The sequence below is a fragment of the Pseudophryne corroboree genome (genome assembly GCF_028390025.1).
Source record: "Pseudophryne corroboree isolate aPseCor3 chromosome 7 unlocalized genomic scaffold, aPseCor3.hap2 SUPER_7_unloc_5, whole genome shotgun sequence".
NCBI lineage: Eukaryota > Metazoa > Chordata > Amphibia > Anura > Myobatrachidae > Pseudophryne > Pseudophryne corroboree.
Genome location: NW_026967614.1, coordinates 931,814 through 941,562, shown reverse-complemented (window position 1 = coordinate 941,562; position 9,749 = coordinate 931,814). Strand labels below are relative to the sequence as shown.

The 9,749-nt window shown below is 43.1% G+C and overlaps 3 non-coding genes across 3 annotated transcripts; all 3 read left to right on the top strand.

Moving 5' to 3' along the window:
- Positions 1–5,014: 5,014 nt before the first annotated feature.
- On the top strand, positions 5,015–5,184 carry LOC134986670 (U1 spliceosomal RNA). Its single transcript, XR_010192501.1, has one exon. It is a non-coding gene; the product is annotated as a U1 spliceosomal RNA (small nuclear RNA).
- A 1,000-nt stretch (positions 5,185–6,184) lies between these two features.
- On the top strand, positions 6,185–6,258 carry TRNAS-ACU (transfer RNA serine (anticodon ACU)). Its single transcript has one exon. It is a non-coding gene; the product is annotated as a tRNA-Ser (tRNA).
- Positions 6,259–7,341: 1,083 nt separating this feature from the next.
- Positions 7,342–7,415, top strand: TRNAS-ACU (transfer RNA serine (anticodon ACU)). Its single transcript has one exon. It is a non-coding gene; the product is annotated as a tRNA-Ser (tRNA).
- The last annotated feature ends 2,334 nt before the right edge of the window (positions 7,416–9,749 follow it).

The following is a 9,749-nucleotide window of genomic DNA, read 5'->3' as shown; positions in this document are numbered from 1 at the left end:
TTAATCCATCAATGCATTCGGTTGCTGGGGAAAATGGTTTTGGCCTACGAGGCCATTCAGTTTGGCAGGTTCCATGCCAGAGTGTTCCAGTGGGACCAGTTGGACAAGTGGTCCGGATCCCACTTACACATGCACCGGAGGATAATCCTGTCTTCCAAGACCAGAATCTCACTCCATTGGTGGCTGCACAGTTCTCACCTCCTAGAGGGGCGATGGTTCGGGATCCAGGACTGGATCCTAGGGACCACGGATGCAACCCTTTCGAGGTGGGGAGCAGTCACACAGGGGGAAAACGTCCAAGGAAGATGGTCAAGTCAGGAAAGTTGTCTCCACATAAATGTTCTGGAGTTAAGGGCCATTTAATAACTGCAGACACAGTACACACTGGGACGGGTGCCCAGCATCCTCTACGGACTAAGAAAAGGATTTACCGGTAGGTATTAAAATTCTAGTTTCTCTAATGTCCTAGAGTATGCTGGGGACTCCGTAAGGACCATGGGGATAGACGGGCTCCGCAGGAGACATGGGCACTTTAAGAAATACTTTAGTTCTGGGTGTGCACTGGCTCCTCCCTCTATGCCCCTCCTCCATACCTCAGTTTGATACTGTGCCCAGTTGAGACTGGGTGCTTTTCAGGAGCTCTCCTGAGCTTTCTGACAGAAAGTATTTTGTTAGGTTTTTAATTTTCAGGGAGCACTGCTGGCAGCAGACTCCCTGCATCGAGGGACTGAGGGGAGAGAAGCAGCCCTACTCTCTGAGTTGCAAGGTCCGGCTTCTTAGGCTACTGGACACCATTAGCTCCAGAGGGATTGGTACGCAGGATCTCACCCTCGCCGTCCGTCCCAGAGCCGCGCCGCCGTCCCCCTCGCAGATTCAGAAGATAGAAGCCGGGTGAGTATGAGAAGAAAAGAAGACTTCAGAGGCGGCAGAAGAGTTCATGATCTTCACTGAGGTAACGCACAGCACTGCAGCTGTGCACCATTGCTCCCATACACCTCACATACTCCGGTCACTGTAAGGGTGCAGGGCGCAGGGGGGGCGCCCTGGGGAGCAATATAAACCTCTTTTTGGCAAAAATATAACATATATACAGCTGGGCACTGTATATGTATGAGCCCCTGCCAATTTTACAGTTTAAGCGGGACAGAAGCCCGCCGCCGAGGGGGCGGGGCTTCTCCCTCAGCACTCACCAGCGCCATTTTTTCTCCACAGCACCGCTGAGAGGAAGCTGCCCGGACTCTCCCCTGCTTATACCATGGTAGACAAGAGGGTTGAAAAGAGAGGGGGGGCACATAATTCGGCGCAAATGACATACAGCAGCGCTACTGGACAAACATTAAGTTACTGTGTTATTCCTGGGTTATATAGCGCTGGGGTGTGTGCTGGCATACTCTCTCTCTCTGTCTCTCCAATGGGCCTTGTGGGGAAACTGTCTTCAGAAAAAGCATTCCCTGTGTGTGTGTGGTGTGTCGGTACACGTGTGTCGACATGTCTGAGGAAGAAGGCTATATTAGAGAGGAGCGGGAGCAAATGAATGTGGTGTCTCCGCCGACACCTGATTGGATGGATATGTGGAATGTTTTAAATGCTAGTGTAAACTCATTGCACAAAAGATTAGACAAGGCTGAAGCTTTGGGACAGTCAGGGTCTCAACCCATGCCTGATCCTATGTCGCAGGGACTGTCAGGGTCTCATAAGTGCCCACTATCCCAGATTGTTGACACAGATACCGACACGGATTCTGACTCCAGTGTCGATTACGTTGATGCAAAGTAACAGCCAAAATTGGCAAAATCCATTCGATATAGGATTATGGCAATAAAAGATGTTTTGCACATCACAGAGGAACCCCCTGTCCCTGACAAGAGGGTACATATGTACAAGGGAAAGAAGCCTGAGGTAACCTTTCCCCCCTCACACGAGCTGAACGAGTTATGTGAAAAAGCTTGGGAATCTCCAGATAAAAGACTGCAGATTTCCAAAAGGATTCTTATGGCGTATCCTTTCCCATCAACGGATAGGTTACGATGGGAATCCTCCCCTAGGATGGACAAAGCATTAACACTGGAAAATCAAATTTTTTACCTTATGTTCCCTCACAGCATAAGAAAGCTCTGCATTATCAAATGCAGTCCTTTCGGTCACAAAGAAACAAGAAAGTGCGAGGTGCGTCCTTTCTTGCAAGAAGTAGGGGCAGAGGAAAAAAGATGCACAACACAGCTAGCTCCCAGGAACAGAAGTCCTCCCCGGCCTCTACAAAATCTACTGCATGACGCTGGGGCTCCACTGGCGGAGTCCGGCCCATGTGATGTCATGCAGCCGCTCTGACCACGCCTCCTGTTTCTCCGTTGCCGACCCAATATTGAAACCCTGCCCCCGCACCGCTCCATCTCCGACTTGGAAATGGAGTGTTGTTGACCCCCCCCCCCCCCCCCTGCACCGATTGACAGGCAGAGGCGATCGCATTATCTGCAGGCGGATGCGTATGCTCTTAGCAATTTTTGCAGTTGGATTGCTTATTGCGATTGCAATCCAACCTGAATCAGGCCCTATTACCTATCACAATGCACTGCGGGTAGTACAAAATGGGGTTAATATAGGAGAAAAACCCCCAGAGCTGTGCTCCTTAACTGTCCCTGGTGGCTAGTGGAGCAGCTGCCCAGTAATCAGTGTCCACGCCAGTGCGCACACAGCCCGCCCCCTACAGCCACGCTGGATCACGGTATAAAGTGGGCACAGAAGCCCCTTACCACCCTTTCATCAGCGGCCTCGTGATCCCGGAGGGCGGTGTGTGTGTGACTGACCTTAGGAAGAAACCGGAGCCTCCGCTGCAGTGACCCAGCAACCGGGGCACTGGAGTATACTGTGCCGCTGGGAGTGATGGAGCTGCAGTAAATATGTCTATTAGACCTAGCCTGCTGCAGCCCTTGTAGATTCTTATTAAAAAAGTTCTTCTTTTCTTGTCAAAATTAATAGCTAAGAATAGGATGCCTGAGGCAGCCCCCTGTTAAGTGGCCTGCTACTGAAGGCACCAACTACAAACTGAGCTCCCTGTTCATGGAAGCGAGGTTATAGAGGAGGGGGCGCTGAGTATCTTGTGAACAGTCAAAAGCTTTGAGCTTGTTGGTGCCTCAGATCAAGATCCTACTCTACACCCCAATATGAATCCTTGTGGAGTCCAGTGTACCCCACAGAAGAAAAAAATGTGTCACAACCATTAGCAGCAACATAAGAATAGCTGCTGATGGGCACAATTGAGAAAGGAAGGGGGGGAAACATTTGAATCCAGCACATATATGTAATTCGAATATGTAATTTGTACCTTCCTACTTTAAAATGTAATGGATGAACCTCACCCTGTGAGAACTATCTTCATGATCAAGAGATCTCATATGCAAGATAAGTATGTGTTGGGATAGGGCTGTGGAGGTCGGCTGCTCGGGCACACCCCCGTCAAGTTAAGGAGATTCAACTGAGGAAGCACAAGGGAACTCTCATCTGGGGACAACAACTGCAGGGAGAACACATTTTCAGATGAATGTGGGAGGGCAGAAGGCTGCCTAATACTGAAGCACCCCCAAACAACAAACCAAATGCAACAACTAGTGCAAGCATTCCTGGGGGAAGGCCTGCAGCAGATGGATCCAATAACAGCTCCAGATTTGCTCTACAAGACAAGTAAAAGGTTGTGAGCCCTGCAGCACCACCTGTACTTTGCATACACACATATAGGACAGCATCTCTTATATGCCCCAGGGTCAATAAAATAGTATCCTTATCTAGGGTATCCATCCCCTCAGATAAGGTATCCGTCCATGCTGCTACAGCACTACACACCCAGGCCGACGCAATTGCCGGTCTGAGTAAGGTACCCGAATGTGTATAAATGGACTTCAGGGTTATCTCCTGTTTGCGGTCAGCAGACTCTTTGAGGGTAGCCGTATCCTGGGACGGGAGGGCTACCTTCTTGGATAAGCGTGTTAATGCTTTGTCCACCCTAGGGGAGGATTCCCATCTTAACCTATCCATTGATGGGAAAGGATACGCCAAAAGAATCCTTTTGGAAATCTGCAGTCTTTTATCTGGAGATTCCCAGGCTTTTTCACATAACTCGTTCAGCTCGTGTGAGGGGGGAAAGGTTACCTCAGGCTTCTTTCCCTTGTACTTATGTACCCTCTTGTCAGGGACAGGGGGTTCCTCTGTGATGTGCAAAACATCTTTTATTGCCATAATCCTATATCGAATGGATTTTGCCAATTTTGGCTGTAATTTTGCATCATCGTAATCGACACTGGAGTCAGAATCCGTGTCAGTATCTGTGTCAACAATCTGGGATAGTGGGCGCTTATGAGACCCTGACAGTCCCTGCGACATAGGATCAGGCATGGGTTGAGACCCTGACTGTCCCGAAGCTTCAGCCTTGTCTAATTTTTTGTGCACTGAGTTTACACTAGCATTTAAAACATTCCACATATCCATCCAATCAGCTGTCGCAGAGACTCCACATTAATTTGCTCCCGCTCCTCTCTAATATAGCCTTCTTCCTCAGACATGTCGACACACGTGTACCGACACACCACAAACACAGGGAATGCTTTTTCTGAAAACAGTTTCCCCACAAGGCCCTTTGGAGAGACAGAGAGAGAGAGTATGCCAGCACACACCCCAGCGCTATATAACCCAGGAATAACACAGTAACTTAATGTTTGCCCAGTAGTGCTTCTGTATGTAATTTGCGCCGAATTATGTGCCCCCCCCCACTCTTTTCAACCCTCTTGTCTACCGTGGTTTCAGCAGGCGAGAGTCTGGGGAGCTGCCTCAGCGGTGCTGTGGAGAAAAAATGGCGCTGGTGAGTGCTGAGGGAGCCTTCTGCCCTCACACATTCGTCTGAAAATGTGTTCTCCCTGCAGTTGTTGTCCCCAGATGAGAGTTCCCTTGTGCTGCCTCAGTTGAATCTCCTTTACTTGACGGAGGTGTGCCTGAGCAGCGGCCCTCCCCAGCCCTATCTCAAATCATACTTATTTTGCTTAGGTGATACCATGGTCATGAAGATTGTTTTCCCAGGGTGAGGTTCATTCATTGCATTCTGGGTATGCTGACCTCTGTTATTTCCCCAAATGTGGGAATCTCGACTGCATAATTTGTGGTAGGGGCGGGGGGGGACTGCATTTGTGCTTTCCCCTGGTTGGCTCTGGTATAATTTAGATCTCATTGTCTCAGGTCTCTCTCCAGCCTAGTTTGCTGTCTGTTTCCACTTCTCTTTTCTTGAGCCCCTCCCTTCTATGCCCTTGCGCACTATCCTGACTTCTCCCGTCTGCTTACTTTGTGCCTTCCAACGCACAATGCGAACTACAGGTGGTGTTGCAGGGCCCACACCCTTTTATTTGCCTTACAGAGCAGCTCTGGAGCTGTTACAGTGCCCAGCTGCTGCAAGAAATCAGCTTGAATGCTTCAGGGGCTGGGGCATGGCCAACATGAGCCCCACACCAAAGGAGGGTGGGGGGTGTTCAATGCGAACTAGGGGTCTGCTTTCTCATGTGGAAGACTGTTTAATGTGAAAACAAGGTGATATCTAATTAGCACACAGGTAAGGAATTAAGAAAATCTTTATTTAAGGGTGAAAATGTTTCTCACAAAATCGTTGCCCCAATGCATCATTGAAATTCAAGCTGGAAAGATGATTTTAATATATCACTTGTACATTTTGTATTGCTCTTCTGGTGACAATGTAGTTTGTTTTTGTCAATTACCATTTTAATAATAGGGTAAAGAAAATTAAGTGGATTTTTGAAAGAAAACAATACTGTCAATATACTATTAAAACAAATTAAAATGGTAAAAGTTATTGTACTTTAAGTAAACATAAAATAGCTAACATATCAATCCCAGTTTTGGATTACTTTAATTAACAAAAAAAATGCATATAGCAGAGGATAGTTTCAATCTGCCTACCTCTGGTTAATGGGCCCAGCATGCTTCCATTGCAGTACTCTGCTGCACATGTAAGTGCAAGAGATCCTGAAGCACTCACTCATCATGGGAAAGTACCAATGTGTTTCTTCGTTGGTTGATTTAAGAAAATTCTTACAAAAACTCTCCAGATTATTGACTTTTTAAAGTTTTTCTAGGAAACGTTCTAGATGAATGCTTATTAGCCTTTGTCAGTATGTACTTTTTGCAAATTGTCTCTGTGGCGCAATCGGTTAGTGTGTCTGGCTACTAACCAAAAGGTTGGTGGTTCAATCCCACCCAGGGACATAATTGACCTTGTGATCAGGTTTTGGTGATATTTAAGTAGACAAGTCAAAATTTCAAACCCCCTCTTATGGTGTAGGGTACCTGGCCTTCTCTGATGTAATCAGAGTTAGATTTGATTCAGTGATTTTATAAAAAACAGCTAGGAAGCACAATTTAGCAATGGGTTGCAGAGAAAAAAAAATATGCTGGCAGAAAAATCCAATTGAGTGATTAAACAGCTCTTCATTTTCTGCCTTTATTTTTATGCTAACAAATTTGTTCTCTAAAAAGTGTCCACAAAGCCAAGTCTCTGATTAACACCTTTGTAGGGATGGTTTTTCACCTATAACTAAATTAAACTTGCTTCATTGGAAAGGCAGCAAGATGCATCCTCATTTCAATGTCTACTGAAATAATACAGGTTGACACCAGGAAACATTAACGCCACTGCATCCTTGCTGCTTTCTCATGTAGAAGTCTGTTTAATGTGAAAACAAGGTGATATCTAATTAGCACACAGGTAAGGAATTAAGAAAATCTTTATTTAAGGGTGAAGATGTTTCTCACAAAATCGTTGCCCCAATGCATCATTGAAATTCAAGCTGGAAAGATCACTTGTACATTTTGTATTGCTCTTCTGGTGACAATGTAGTTTGTTTTTGTCAATTACCCTTTTAATAATAGGGTAAAGAAAATTAAGTGGATTTTTTAAAGAAAACTATATTGTCAATATACTATTAAAACAAATTAAAATGGTAAAAGTTATTGTACTTTAAGTAAAAATAAAAGAGCAAAAATATCAATCCCAGTTTTGATTACTTAAATTAACAAAAAAAAATGCATATAGCAAAGGATAGTTTCAATCTGCCTACCTCTGGGTTATGGGCCCAGCATGCTTCCATTGCAGTACTCTGCTGCACATGTAAGTGCAAGAGATCCTGAAGCACTCACTCATCATGGGAAAGTACCAATGTGTTTCTTCGTTGGTTGATGGAAGAAACATCTTACAAAAACTCTCCAGATTATTGACTTTTTAAAGTTTTTCTAGGAAACGTTCTAGATGTATGCTTATTAGCCTTTGTCAGTATGTACTTTCTGCAAAGTGTCTCTGTGGCGCAATCGGTTAGTGTGTCCGGCTACTAACCAAAAGGTTGGTGGTTCAATCCCACCCAGGGACGTAATTGACCTTGTTATCAGATTTTGGTGATCTTTAAGTAGACAAGTCAAAATTTCAAACCACCTGTTATGGTGTAGGGTACCTGGCCTTCTCTGATGTAATCAAAGTTAGATTTGATTCAGTGATTTTATAAAAACAGCTAGGAAGCACAATTTAGCAGTGGGTTGCAGAGAAAAAGAAATATGCTGGCAAAAAAAATCCAATTGAGTGATTAAACAGCTCTTCATTTTCTGGCTTTATTTTTATGCTAACAAATTTTTTCTTTGAAAAGTGTCCACAAAGCCAAGTCTCTGATTAACACCTTTGTAGGGATGGTTTTTCACCTATTACTAAATTAAACTTGCTTCATTGGAAAGGCAGCAAGATGCATCCTCATTTCAATGTCTACTGAAATAATACAGGTTGACACCAGGAAACATTAACGCCACTGTATCCTTGCTGCTTTCTCATGTGGAAGTCTGTTTAATGTGAAAACAAGGTGATATCTAATTAGCACACAGGTAAGGAATTAAGAAAATCTTTATTTAAGGGTGAAGATGTTTCTCACAAAATTGTTGCCCCAATGCATCATTGAAATTCAAGCTGGAAAGATGATTTTAATATATCACTTGTACATTTTGTATTGCTCTTCTGGTGACAATGTAGTTTGTTTTTGTCAATTACCATTTTAATAATAGGGTAAAGAAAATTAAATGGATTTTTGAAAGAAAACAATACTGTCAATATACTATTAAAACAAATTAAAATGGTAAAAGTTATTGTACTTTAAGTAAAAATAAAAGAGCCAAAATATCAATCCCAGTTTTGGATTACTTTAATTAACAAAAAAAAATGCATATAGCAGAGGATAGTTTCAATCTGCCTACCGCTGGGTTATGGGCCCAGCATGCTTCCATTGCAGTACTCTGCTGCACATGTAAGTGCAAGAGATCCTGAAGCACTCACTCATCATGGGAAAGTACCAATGTGTTTCTTCGTTGGTTGATGGAAGAAACATCTTACAAAAACTCTCCAGATTATTGACTTTTTAAAGTTTTTCTGGGAAAAGTTTTATATGAATGCTTATTAGCCTTTGTCAGTATAGACTTTTGCAAAGTGTCTCTGTGGCGCAATCAGTTAGTGTGCACGGCTATTAACCAAAAGGTTGGTGGTTCAATCCCACCCAGGGACGTAATTGACCTTGTTATCAGATTTTGGTGATCTTTAAGTAGACAAGTCAAAATTTCAAACCCCCTGTTCTGGTGTAGGGTACCTGGCCTTCTCTGATGTAATCAGAGTTAGATTTGATTCAGTGATTTTATAAAAACAGCTAGGAAGCACAATTTAGCAGTGGGTTGCAGAGAAAAAGAAATATGCTGGCAAAAAAAATCCAATTGAGTGATTAAACAGCTCTTAATTTTCTGGCTTTATTTTTATGCTAACAAATTTGTTCTCTGAAAAGTGTCCACAAAGCCAAGTCTCTGATTAACACCTTTGTAAAGATGGTTTTTCACCTATTACTAAATTAAACTTGCTTCATTGGAAAGGCAGCAAGATGCATCCTCATTTCAATGTCTACTGAAATAATACAGGTTGACACCAGGAAACATTAACGCCACTGCATCCTTGCTGCTTTCTCATGTGGAAGTCTGTTTAATGTGAAAACAAGGTGATATCTAATTAGCACACAGGTAAGGAATTAAGAAAATCTTTATTTAAGGGTGAAAATGTTTCTCACAAAATCGTTGCCCCAATGCATCATTGAAATTCAAGCTGGAAAGATGATTTTAATATATCACTTGTACATTTTGTATTGCTCTTCTGGTGACAATGTAGTTTGTTTTTGTCAATTACCATTTTAATAATAGGGTAAAGAAAATTAAGTGGATTTTTGAAAGAAAACAATACTTTTAATATACTATTAAAACAAATTAAAATGGTAAAAGTTATTGTACTGTAAGTAAAAATAAAAGAGCCAACATATCAATCCCAGTTTTGGATTACTTTAATTAACAAAAAAAAATGCATATAGCAGAGGATAGTTTCAATCTGCCTACCTCTGGGTTATGTGCCCAGCATGCTTCCATTGCTGTACTCTGCTGCACATGTAAGTGCAATAGATCCTGAAGCACTCACTCATCATGGGAAAGTACCAATGTGTTTCTTCGTTGGTTGATGGAAGAAACATCTTACAAAAACTCTCCAGATTATTGACTTTTTAAAGTTTTTCTAGGAAACGTTTTAGATGAATGCTTATTAGCCTTTGTCAGTATATACTTTTGCAAAGTGTCTCTGTGGCGCAATCAGTTAGTGTGTATGGCTATTAACCAAAAGGTTGGTGGTTCAATCCCACCCA